General features: G+C 38.1%; 1 protein-coding gene across 1 annotated transcript in view; it reads right to left on the minus strand.

Annotated features, from left to right (window-relative positions):
- The window catches only part of LOC136858613 (uncharacterized), a 119,594-nt gene that overhangs the window by 61,914 nt on the left and 43,369 nt on the right, over nucleotides 1–14,311 (minus strand). The window lies entirely within an intron of this gene.

Below are 14,311 nucleotides of genomic sequence, written 5' to 3' on the forward strand. Positions count from 1 at the left end.
ATTTATCTTCTTTGTGAGATGATTTTGTACTTTTAAAATTCAAATATCACCTTTTTTCAATGGTGTAAATGTGGCTCGAATTCCTCAATGAAAACAATTGTTGTTGTTGTTACTCCATTTCATAAAGTTGTTGATCTTTTTTTACTCACTGTTAATCTTTTCTCAAATGGTTGTAAATTCGTGCCCTCTCCCTTCTTTTGCATAATGTTGCTACTTCAAGTTTTAAAATATACGTTCTAACATAAATATTGTACTTGAGATTATTCTTTACTTATTTATTATCCTGTACCCACCACGGAGACCTCTGAAATCCCGTCACTTCCCTAATTCATGGTGTATATTATTATTAATATTTTATTACACAATCTGTCCAGCTCCATGGCTAAATAGTTAGCGTGCTGGCCATTGGTCCAGAGAGCCCCAGGTTGAATTCCTGGCCGGGTCGGGCATTTTAACCTTAATTGGTTAATTCCAATGGCTCGGGGGCTGGGTGTGTGTGGCTTATTGAGCATTAGAAATCATCCTAGGTAGGGCCCTCATCTTCACAGACATGCAGGTCGCCTAATAGGCCGTCTACGAGAAAAAGACCTGCACCAGGCCTCTCCGGAGGCCATATGCCATTATTTATTATTACATAATCTAACTGCCACCATTATAAGTGTGACTTGATAGATAGAACGAAACATATCATTATTTGTTTAATAGTAGCCTATGTATTATTATTCCTTGTATATTATAGTGTAATATTTATAATGAACTTGTGTGCTCGACACACTGAAAAGCTTTTAAGTTACAATATCTACATCCATGTCTTAAATTGAGTACATGTATAAAACATAACTTAAAAATGTAAAAAGTGTTCACAGACATGTAATGCTCAGTATGTTTACTTTTAAAAACGAAAAATGAAGGAGCCACTCTGATTAGGAAGCAGATTAAATATAGTTATTTATAGAATGTACCAAAAGGATTTGTTGACTAATCTAGCAGTATTTAAGGCCGTGATATGAATCTTACTACTACCTCTTAAAATGCACTTGTGTAATTTTCTTGAAAATGTAGCACTGGATCGTGGCAGTTTATTTTCTATCTTATGAACCACAATAGGTAAAGTCCTCTTTCCATGATGTTATAAGTGATAGAATGTTACTATGCAGTTGTTTATACAAGACAGGTAACCAAAATATTTTTAGTGCTCTTCTATGCAAGATTTCTATGTTCTCAAATAAGTCTTCTGATGCCCAGATATGTATTATATATATAGTTCATGACTTTGAATCAGGATGTGACAGAATGATTTTAATAGTCTTAGATCAAATTTGTATTTGGAGCATTCCAAAGCTGGGATATTTTTTTTATATAATTCTTGAATGTACTCTTCCCCCAAGAAAGAAGTACATCAATGATTAACCCTAAAAACTGTGTGCTTCTAATTCTAGGCACAGGATAATGAAAGAAGGTGAATGCAATATCAAGTTATCCCTTACGTGTTGGTTTATGGAATATCACAGAATTTGCCTTGTTAAGAATTATAGTCATCGACTGATCACTGATCCAGGTTTGCAGAAAACCTACGTCAGACTGCATCTGCTTTACAAGATTTTCTTTACATGTACGAGGGATGTACCATATTGATTTACACTTTATGTTCATTCAACGTAAGCCTCCGTGGCTCAGGCGGCAGTGCACCAGCCTCTCACCGCTGGGTTCCGTGGTTCAAATCCCGGTCACTCTATGTGAGATTTGTGCTGGACAAAGCGCAGGCGGGACAGGTTTTTCTCTGGGTACTCCGGTTCTCCCTGTCATAATTCCTTCCAACAACATTCTCCAATATCATTTCATCTGTCATTCATCAATCATTGTCCCAAAGGAGTGCGACAGGCTTCGGCAGCCGGCACAATTCCTATCAGCGCCACTATATGGGGGCTTTATTCATTCCATTCCCAACCCAGTCGAATGACTGGAAACAGACTGAATTTTCTTTTCTTTATGTTCATTCAATCAGAACAGTTACACCTCGGTAGATTTGTCGACTTTCTCAATTAAGGCTTCCTTCAGTCATATGCACTTGCTCCAGCGATTGCTAACTTCTCTAAACCCTCCTGGAACAACTTTTTTGAAGTACGTCGCACCCAGTCCCCGACAGCTGTTTGCAGTTATTTGTGATCAGCGAAGTGATGTCCGCACAGAGCTTTCTTCAGTAATCAGTAGGGGGAAGTAAGAAAGGAGGATATGGTAGACATGGCAACATTTGGAAGCCCACATCAACAATGGCTGTAGTCATCTCCCAACTTATGTGAGGCTGCGCATTATCGTGCTGGAGGAGCATACCTTTCCTCCATTTCCCTGGCCTATTCTTTTGAAATGCGTGGCGCAATTTCTGAAGGGTGTTCACGTTTGTCTAGCTGTTAATGGTCGTCCCTGGTTCCAGTTGGTCAAACACTATGATGCTGTCCTTATCCCAGAACAATGTAGACTTGAGTTTGCCTGCTGAGGGTACTTGGCGGAATTTCTGTGATGGGGTTCTTCCTTTATGCTTCCACTGCATTGACAAGGCTTCGGTTCACAGTAATGGAGCCACATCTTGTTGTCAGCCACAAGTTTAGACATGAAGCATTTTGGGTCTTAGTTGTAGTGTTACAGGAGATAAACGATAAACCGTAAACAAATATTTGCCCCAATTTGTCCTCTTGATAATCTTTTCCTACTTTTAAAAACTCCATTCAAACTTATTTGTCTACTAATGTCATTCCATGCCATCTCGCCAACGACAGCTCAGAATATACCGCTTAGTCGAGCAGCCTGTCCCCTTACTCCCAAATCTTCCCATCTTTGTCGGAAATCACCCACAACAAATAGTGCTGTTTTCCTTTGGATTTTTTCCACTTCTTAAATTAAGTAATCCTGATGAGGATCCCATACACTGATACATTACTCTAATTGCATCCCTATAACAACCCCTAAATACCCCCATAATCATATGAAGAGATCTGTAACCGTTATTCACAACCTAATTAATAAGATTACCCCGATGAAGATCTTCCCTTATTTTAATACCTAGGTACTTACCCGTGATCCCCATGAAGTACGTTTACCACATCAACACAGTAATTAATACTGAGAGGACTTTACCTCTTGGTGAAATTTACAACCTAACTTTTCATCCTGTTTACCATCATACCATTGCCTGCTGTCTATCTCACGACAATGTCAAGGTCTTTTTGCAGCCGATCACAATCTTGTAACTTATTTATCACTATATACAGCAGGGCGTCTCAAACGCCCAAAATCTCATGCATGCAAACTGAGGCACAGAGTTCCTGTGCACGGTGCATCAGCCCAACTCGGCTTGGACCAATGCTTCGTCTCTGGGCTACTCGACTAAGCTCGGCTCAGATTTGGAGCGCTACAGAGCAAGTGAGGAACAGGGAGACAGCTGGAGCAAGCCAGACAGGCGACAGGCATGGGGAAAGAGAGAGACAGCGCTATTGCTCCAAATTGAGGAGTGGGGGTCTTGCACTCTGGTCAACCAAGCGAAGTAATCTTTTGCACCATGCACAGCGCAATGCACTGGTGCACCCTGAGAAGCCCTGATATGCACACACAGAGATGCCAACTTTCAAGAAAGGAAATTCGTAATGCAGCCCCTAAAGCACCGGGGGGGGGGGGGGGGGGGGTCGTAGATTTTTTTTTCTTTTTTAGAGATCTTACAAAAGTTTGGAGTTCATATTAGCGCGGGATTCAGTCTTGTTCTTCCTCATCAAGCGCATCTGAAAAATTGCGGCTACACACATTACAAAACACGTGTGAATTAGATTTTGAGGAACACAGTAAACAGGGCCATTCTTTCGAGTATTCCTCCCTAAATTTTTGAACTATTTTTGGTTTATTACTAGCGTCACTAGTCACAGTAACGTAATCACACGTATTTTCCTGCACAAGAAATCGCTTCATTATTTCAAACCTTTCGCATTTCGTAACACACGATTACTATATATCGCAGAAGAGCAATATATGTAAATTTGGCAACTTAAATAGCAATAAATACTTCTTCAACAGTCACGCACACAGTATTCACAATTAAACAGAGTTTGTCACCACTTTGCCGCCAAAACAAAGACAAAAGAACTCGCATACTTGCATGGAAGTCTGATAATGTGAGCAACAAAAACAACCACTCCGCAAGATATACCAGTTCACAGGTGCCTATATTTCCGGTACTGGAAGCACACACTGCGTTCGGTGCGTGAAAACTCGAAATATTCTTAATCGAGGGACAGGAAAGGGGTATAAATGATTACTGAGGAATCCGGAAATAATATTCTGAGAATTCAAGCTGTAATGGCATTTCTTGTGTATCTTTTTCAACACTTCATACACTTAGATTTAAAAATCAACAAAAAATCGTAATTTGTGGTGTGTGATTCGTAAAGGCGTAATTACGATGGGTAATTTGTAATTATTACGACTGAATCGTAATAGTTGGCATCTCTCTATACAGTATAATATCAACTCCTAAAACTAATAATGAAATACTACAAATACAGAAATAAACAGCTGTTAATTTCATTCACAGATTTCGAAAAGGTTTAGATAGTATACACAGATCCACTCTTTTAAAAATCCTCAGATCATATGGCCTTCATCTTAAATTATTAAAAATTATTGAACTAACTTTAACCTACACAATTTCAGAGGTAACGTTCAGGGAAGAAATGTCAAATGCTTTTACCATAAATATAGGCCTCAGACAAGGTGACGGATTATCCCCACTGCTTTTCAATGTGGCTGTAGATTACATCATGAAAATTTTGCAAAAAGAAAATCCACCTAAAATCAAAATTGGAGCAAAACCCTCAATAAGGACAAATGGCTTAGGGTTTGCAAATTATTTAGCCCTTTTAGCCCTTGACACGGAAGAAGTCCGTGCTCAGATAACCAGTCTCCAGAAAATTGCATTAAAAGTAGGATTATAAATATCCTTTGAGAAAACTGAGATCTACCAATGAAACCCCTTGACATAAACAAAGTCATCATAAATGATAAAAAAAATTAACATAGTCCTACAATTTAAATACCTTGGAGAAATCATTATCCACAACTTAAGCAAGAAAGCAACATACACAAACAGAACCTGAAAAAGGCACAATTTCTAACCTGGTCATCTTACATAAAAAAATGCTTGTCAATAGACACTAAGATCCAACACTACAAAACTGCAACTTTGCCCGAAGCCACTTACACTTGCAAAACCTTGTTCCAAATTAAAAATGAAAGAAGAACTGATCAGTTCCTCATAAATGAAAGAAGAATTATCAGAACTTCCATAAATAAAAAGTACTAGGTTGAAGGCATCTGGAGAATCTTCCCCAATAAAACTGTCTATTGAGAGACTGACCCAGTTACCAGCACGATGAAGAAGAAAAGAATCTCTTATTTCTTTCACATCTTACGATTACCAGAAAACAGGATTTTACAACTAGTGATGAGACAGGAGGGCATTGCATCAAAGAAATTCAAGAGGATCTCAAAAGAATTGGACTAGAAATTACAGATGCAGAGAACAAGAATAAAATTACCACCCTTCTTAAGAATCACAAATTTTCAATTGAAATGTTGCACAAAAGGCCTGTAGAGATTTCAGGCGAATTAAGAACATTGCGATCAGAACAAATGAAGAAGTACTGGGCAGATAAGAAGAATCAAACAGTACAACCTTCAAAGGAAAAGTGTATATGGATGACTCAAGTGGTCCAATATGGTCAATAAAGTTAATAATAAATAATAATAATAATATCAACCGCAAAATCTTTAGCCACATCATTTATATATATATTCGTTTACGGCCATTAGAGACCACGTTAGATAACAATTACATGTTTCTGGAAGCCTTCCTCACAGCCCAGAACTTTAGCATCTTTTCTCTGGCAGCCTGTCTTCTTTCTTCCGTCCACCCACAATTAAGTTTTGATTCGTCATGGAATCGCTAAAATCTCAGAGAGTTACAATAATTGATACGGAAAATGAAGCTGATTACTTGCAATCCCTGAAATCTGTCGATCACTGACTTAAACTTTGTTCAGTTTGAGATGTCTTCTGAATTTAGCCATATCATTTGTATATAATAGAAAACAAAGATCTAACACTACCACCTTGAGGGAACCCCATCCCCACTCTTAATCACTACAGGAGCAGATAATGCTTCACTTCTTAATTTTGAGTTCTATTTTCTAGAAATTTAGTCACCCATTCAATCACTCTTTTGTCAAGTCCAATAGTCCTCATTTCTATCAATAGTCTCCCATGATTTACTTTATCAAAAGTCTTGCAATATGCCATTAGCAAATAAAATCCATTTGACCTGCTGAATTTTAAATATCTGCTATATCTTCCTGGTATCCTGCAAGTTGAGTATCACTGGAATGTCCTTCCTGGAACCAGTTTATGCCTTATAGTACCTAAACATACCCATCAATTTTTCACCAAAATTCATATGGCTGACAATTATACTTGCCATCATATTATCCTTAGCCGACTTTTTTTTTTTTTTGTTAAATTCAATTTCTCCTTATTCTATTTCATTCTAACCTCCAGAGATATTTCTGTTATAATATAGGGCTCTTAACATTCCTTACCCCTTTTAAAGGTTACATACTGTAGGTACTTGTTTTCACATGCCTCACCAAATGCTTTAACACTATCTCATATACTGATTATATTTTTATTTACCATTTTCACCCATCATAATTATTTTTTTAAACTTCCTCAAGCCTCTTTCATCAACTACAGGGTACAGCTTAATAGTCCCACTTTCACAACCTCCCTTTCATTCACATTTCATTTTAAGATAATACAGTGTGTGGTAAGGTCAGGATCATCCAGTACCGTATGTGACAGTAGTCGTTACTAACTACCTGCGACTGTCTGGCAAAAGATCAAGTAGCCATTACCAAACTTGACATCCAAAGGGGCGATCAACAGCAACAGGCAGAGGAGCCTTCCCTTTGGAGTTATGTGAAGCCTTCGTGTAGGAAATGACACATACATTCACTGGAAAGGAGAACATGGTCAACAGTTTAGATGGTGGTAGAGGACACCAGTCCTAACAGCAGATAAAATGGAAGAACTTTCTCCTGTCAGCATCTGTACTTCAGTGAAACAGTTTAAAAAGGTATCTGTACTGCTGAGGAGCGACCTAAAGTTACACCTGGCAGTAGGTATAAAATGTCTCTGGGAGTGGCGACTCCAATATAATAATAGCCCTTATATGAGATATAGTACTTCTGAGCTTGCCTCAGAAAAGCATTGCGCAGTTCCTTGGGCACTGGGGGGGACTGAGAAAAATGGGTGACCAGTATCCAACATCATGAAGGTGGGCATAATCAACCTAATGACCCTGACAGGAAAGGCAGAAGAAGTGGTGGATTTTATGGAGAAAGAGGGTATAGAAACGACTAGTTCATAATTTTGCAAAATGTCTTCATTAGATCATAAAAAATGCAGTCACAGAGGGTACATTCTACAAATGTCAAGCTGACTGGTTTGTTTGTTTCACTAATATGATTAGAATTTTCCCAACAGAAACTTGAATGAGACTTGGTTTCACCCTCTCCCTTCTCCCCACTATCGTGTATCACGTCATTCATTACATCTCATTAACTCCTCCGATGACGTTGACATCAAAAGGGCATCCAGTCTTAAAAACTCACTACAAAGATTCATCTCACTTCATACCCCACCCCGCAGGAAAACGGGACAAGTGTTGGACACACATTTTCATTTTTTATGTGACTTACAACAACTGATTCTGTACACAGTTGTTTTACTTGCACTTTCATTAGAATGAGAAACTTCCTTTACCTTATTTTCAGAATTTAAAATTGACACTTAAGAATGTATTTACCGGGCGAGTTGGCTGTTAGGGGCACGCGGCTGTGAGCTTGCATCCGGAAGATAGTGGGTTCGAATCCCACTGTCGGCAGTGATGAAGATGGTTTTCCGTGGTTTCCCATTTTCATACTAGGCAAGTGATCGGGCTGTACCTTAATTAAGGCCATGGCCGCTTTCTTCCAACTCCTAGGTCTTTCCTATCCCATTGTCTCCATAAGACCTATCTGTGTTGGTGGGACGTAAAGCCACTAGCAAAAAAAAAAAAAAAAAAAAAAACTGCAACCACCTATAAATTATACCATGAACCACCAATGTTACCATCCCTGATTAATTCGTTGTAGTTTACCTATGTTCAGATCTCATTCTATAACACACAACTTTTTACTGTTTCTATTCCACATAGAGTATCCCCAAGATAAGTGAGCAAGAAATCAGTATAATATTAGGATTGTAACAAGACAGGTTAATAAAATCTTTTTGAAACCCACTGATTTCAATTAATACAATGAATGGAACATCAGAGGAATTTGTTTCCAGAACTTAAACAATAGAGTAAATTAATATATTATTTTGGGTCCACCTTTTCAATACAAAATGTAAATAGTTTAAATTACATAGGGACTAGTTTCGACCTAGTAATAGGTCATCATCAGCCTGAAGTAAATTAAAGCGTAAATATCAAAGAAAAAATAAACAATGTAAACATAAGTACAGTCTTTTTAAAAGTATATACCATGTGGGATATTGAGCAGCAATATATTAAAAATAATAACTCTTCCAATTGACGAAGCACTGAGCGGAAGTCACGTCATGCACTTACGAATAAAGTTCAGTGCACCGTACAGCATTAAAAGTCCAGTGAGCACTAAAAGATGTTATAAAGAAGAATTATCAGTTGAATGCTGGCTTCTTGAGTTTGCTGTTGTAAATTCGAAGAAGTTATGTCATTTTTTAAGGTATTCATAGACGTCAAAATACATGGATGTTGGAAAGGCTCTTCAGTTTTTTGGAACTAGGTAATTGTTGCGCGTGGAGGCTTAGGAGTCCAGAGAAGCGCTATATTATGTTAAAAAATAGAGATCCATAAAAAGATCCTGTGCGTCGTATAAAAATGACAAGTTGTGAAAGTGGAAATCGAAAAAGGTTGGTTTTCAAGCGAAGATGTTGTTCATTCAGAGATCAATTGAAATTAAAGTACCGTAACATTGTCTTCTCAACATGTTTATAAACTAGAAATAATTGTCGATGCGAAGTAAGATGCTAGAAGAAAGCTCTTCTGCTTCTGGAATCTTGAAGGACGATGGATGTTTCAGCTTTCTTCTAGCATCTTTTTATGGATCTCTATTTTTTAACATAATATAGCGCTTCTCTGGACTCCTAAGCCTCCACGTGCAACAATTACCTAGTTCCAAAAAACTGAAGAGCCTTTTCAGCATCCATGTATTTTGACGTCTATGAATACCTTAAAAAAATGACGTAACTTCTTCGAATTTACAACAGCAAACTCAAGAAGCCAGCATTCAACTGATAATTCTTCTTTATAACATCTTTTAGTGCACACTGGACTTTTAATGCTGTATGGCGCACTGAACTTTATTCGTAAGTGAATGACGTGACTTCCGCTCAGTGCTTCGTCAATTGGAAGAGTTATTATTTTTAATATATTGCTGCTCAATATCCCACATGGTATGTACGTTTATAAAGACTGTACTTGTGTTTACATTGTTTATTTTTTCTTCGATATTTACGCTTTAATTTACTTCAGGCTGATGATGACCTATTACTAGGTCGAAACTAGTCCCTATGTAATTTAAACTATTTACATTTTGTATTGAAAAGGTGGACCCAAAATAATATATTAATTTACTCTATTGTAATCACAGTTCAATACGGATCTATCATTATGAAACTTATTTCTTTTAATTAAGAACTTAAACCCTGTAAACATGTTTTAACATATAACACCTTCCCTCCAATCTTCTAACATTTCTCGAACAAAAATATCATAACTGATCATATACTATGAATTAATGATAATATTTTTCTTCTTTACTAATCCAACTTTTTACAATAACATCCAGGAAATGTGTCCAATGAGCTGGATGGCTAGCTCATCCCATTTGTTTCATAGGCTTTAGGAGTTAACATGCAATATTCTTATGGCATTATCACATATAGGTGTGAGCTCTTCAAAAGAACTTAGTCAACTTCCTGTTAACCCGCGAGTGGTCGCTATATGAGATTTTCTCTCACATTATTTTGTATTGTGAGTTTACTTCTCAGCGATGCAAGGGAAGTGACTGTTCCCTCTTCTAGCTGAGTTGGTAACTGTCGTAAGGTGATTCACATTTGAAGGGTAAGCATCCCCTCCTCTAGTCGAAACAAAGATTTATATGAGTTCGTGCTCCCTGTGTGAGAGGATCTCTCATCGCGCGACCAGTGGCGTTGGTGTTATGTTGAACTCACAGGGAAAATTGCTCCTGTTGTAGGCGTTAGTATTTGACATAAGTTGTGCGCGTAACATTCTCCATTTGCAATTACTGATATACGGGTCTTCAAAAATTATTAGTCGAGGAAGAATGCTGGGAAATAAATGCTGTTACAAACTCCAGCTAACTCAAATGTTAGAGAAGACCTATTGTACTTTATTCTTGCATTGGTATTGCGACTGTTGGAAATTTCTATATTAATAACAATGTTAATGGTTTTACGTCCCAATAACTAATTTTTACAGTTTTTGCAGATGCCAAGGTGCCGAAATTTCATCCCACGAGTTCTTTTACATGCCAGTAAAGCTACGGCTGACGTATCTGAGCACCTTCGAATACTACCGGACTGAGCCAGGATCAAACCTGCTCAGAGAGCCAGTGCCTTAACCGTCTGAGCCATTCAGCTTGGCACTCTCGTGAATTTTACATACTTAGGCCCTACATGTGACTGAACTAACGACTAATTTCCGTTAAGGAGTAATTTTTCTGTAATATAAGGATAATAATTTTTTAAAATCTAAACTGTATAACGCAGTCTTTACGTCCCATTTCCGTAATTCGTTTCACTCTTACGTCCCGCAAAATTGTAGAGATATATTTATTTTAAATTAAGTTTAATATGAGAGAAACTTGCGGGTTAATATCATCAACACCAATAGCTTAGTTTTCTAAGTGACTTGATGGATATTACAGTGGAATGGTCATCTTTTCTGACAAAAACTTTCCCTTCCCTCATCCAGACATATTTATATTCTTTTCTGCACAAATCTTTTGCTCTCTTGACTAGTCCTTTGGTTCTGGACGTCAGACAATCATTTATGTACATTGGCAAGCACTGATTTGTACTGTATAGACTGAAGACTGCTTACATTTTTCTTTGCTAACATCAGTTCATTCTTCTGTTGGAAAACTTGACTACTATTGGTTGAAATAGTATTTGTTGCTGGAAGGGTCTATAAGCAATCATCTATATCCTATTACCTAATTTTTCACCCCACTGCTTCACCAACATCCCTTCCTTCACAATGTTGTACACATCATCTCCTTGAACTACTAGTGCACCATATACCTCAATTTCTTTGTAGATACTGTTTCACCTGTTTGCCACTTTCATTGATTTCTTCTTTGAATTTGTTAATGTTAATGTTTTAGATTCTTTGATCATGTGAGCACAGGTCAGCTCTCAGTTCATTGATTACCATAATACTGAAGTCTATACTGCCTTTTAATTTGGTAATAACCCTATTTACCAAGAGCCTGCCTGGTAGCCATGATCATTAAGGCGTCAAGTCCAGTATATGGTCTGACACCACGGTTAGCAAGTTCCAAGTCCTATTACCTTAAGGAATAAATTTCATAATAAATCTGTATTGTCAGCCTCCATAAGAGCAGCAGACAACTGTCCCATACGGAGCCATGCACGAGCCGGCCGGGCAAGGGAGAAAGACAAACAGGGTGGAGAAATTTTCCAAATAATATATGGATTGCAAGAATTGTCCGGCCACATAATACAATTCGACATTGAGTTATTCCACCTATAAACAAGCTCTGTTTGATCAGATATTGATCAGATATTCACGTACTCAAGGCTTCCAACATGAGAACACATTAATGTTTTTTAAGTTTAAACTTAGATTTTAGCATGCTGTGACCATCTTTTCAATTAATTTTATACATTAAAACTCAATGGGACTTTTATCATCCAATGATTGGTTTTAAGACTTACACGAACTGTGTTTTTAAAAAAATTTGTATTTAAATGTGACAAACTGAGTCACCTTGACTCTTCAACTTTTTAATATACTGAAACAGGAAAGCCCGTACTTCAGTTTTGCGGAGAGTATGGATAACGCCAAGGCGTGTACAGTTCATGCTTTAGAGAGTACGGGAGAAGGGTAGTGAAATGAGTTCATATTTAAAGTGGAACTTGCAGTTTATTAAAAAAAAAATGCATAGAAATTATATCACCTTTTACAGACGAATAGTTGGAATGTCCTTGAAGATGTGGACAAGGCGTCGTTCTGTGGCATCGGCGTCGTCCCACGTTGTCGGTGTCGACCCACGGCTGTTGTCAGCCCTTGATATTGAAGGAGACTCGAACCTGGGACGGTCGTCTGATGATGGTGCAGCATGGAATAGTTGTTGAGTTTTGTATTCCATTAAGTCCCATGAAAGGAGCAGAGAAATGTAAAACTTTCGCACAGAACGTCAATGGAATCTGATACGACAGTTCTTTACCGCACTGCACTGCAAATTAAGGCGAGACACTGATTACGGGCCGAATAGGTTCCACTATAAATGGTGTTGGGCGCACATTTGAGAAAAAAAAAGAGATGAATTCAAAGTCACAGTTCTGTGAGAATAACTAATGTTGTTCGTGCAATAGTCACTATCGAACTTGAAGTGATAAGCAATGAAAATAATCTGGAACTTTCTGAGGTATGATGGTTTACCACTTCACTCTATCTCAGTGCAAAAGAAAATAAATTAAGTCCTTCGGACACAGTCCTTGCACTGTTTGTAATGAGTACCTGCAATGTCCTAGCACACACACTCGTAGAAATAAATTAAAGTTTCTGCGAAGACAGAAGGAAACAGTTTATGACACAGTCTTGTGAAAGAGAACCAAGTTCTGTTACGACTCAGTCTTAACAAAAATCACGTAATTTCTCAGAGGTAAAATTTTCACTGAGGCACAATATTACACGCAAATTTAGACACAGTCTTGATGAGGGGGAATTAACATAGTCCCTTGAAAAGAAATAAAGGTACCGTATTCCATGAATCAGCACTGTCCTTGAAAGGGAATATCGGCACAGTTTTATGGAAGTAAATGTTAGCACAGTTCTGTGAAATGGATTGACACAGTCTTTTAAAAATGAAGGTTGGCACAGTTTTATGAAAAGAAAATGTCGACACTGTCTTTCTCATGGAGTGATCGACACAGTCTTTGAAAGAAAAGTAGGCACTGTCCTTAACGAAATAAAGTGACACTGTCCATAAAAGAATTGTTCTTTCACTAGGGCACAATTTTACGAAATAGCCTAGCACAGTCTCTTGTAGAGGAAACAACTAAAGCACAGTCTTTATACCCTAAGTCCTTTAAGCACAGCTTCAGAATATCAAGCGATTACTATACAGTCCCTTCAATTACACAATTCACAAAATGAAATGATGTTACTCGGCTCGACAGAGCGATGTTATCCTTGAATAAGCTTTCGCTTACACGCGAAGTTAGAGTCCACAGAGAAGGCTTTCAACACCAGTATTACGTACTTTCGAACCCCGGTCCTAAGCTGGACAGAGTAACAAACCGTATCACATAGCAAGGCGACTGGTTCACGATGATGTGCTCGCTCGCACACACACTGACACACTCTAGGCTGGCGACTCCTTTTATTGCCCAAGGTCGGACGGCGAGACTGAAAATGTGAGCATCTTAAAAAATTCATATCTCGGCCATCCTTCCGCCAATTTTAATGAAATTTTGGGTAGTAGCATTTGTTGTCCAGGCCTACAAGGTGACATTCTCGAAATTACAATTTAACCTTCAGTTCTTGATGAAATGCCATAGAATCCAACAGAATTTTCGGTGTGACGTCACTTGGCCTTGGCTGGCACACTGTAGCAGCGCTTGCTTGCATGCTGTCCCCCACAATGCCTGCACGCTCGGCGTTCGTTTTGAATCCATACAGCCGGGTGTTAGCGAGTTCTCTCAAGAAATACATGAACGCGAATGCTCGCAGGGCATTCCCGTTTCAATATGTCACTGGTTTTAGTACCGGTACTAAGATTATCATGCGTTTTCAGCGTAATAGCTTAGGCTGATGATGCCTCACAATAGAAGAGACAAAACATGTCCCTTTTCTTAACATAAAATAAAAGAGAATATTGTATTGTACTGTGGAGTCATTCTTACCAATTAGACCTTA

The sequence above is a fragment of the Anabrus simplex genome, chromosome 1, assembly GCF_040414725.1.
Source record: "Anabrus simplex isolate iqAnaSimp1 chromosome 1, ASM4041472v1, whole genome shotgun sequence".
Classification (NCBI taxonomy): domain Eukaryota; kingdom Metazoa; phylum Arthropoda; class Insecta; order Orthoptera; family Tettigoniidae; genus Anabrus; species Anabrus simplex.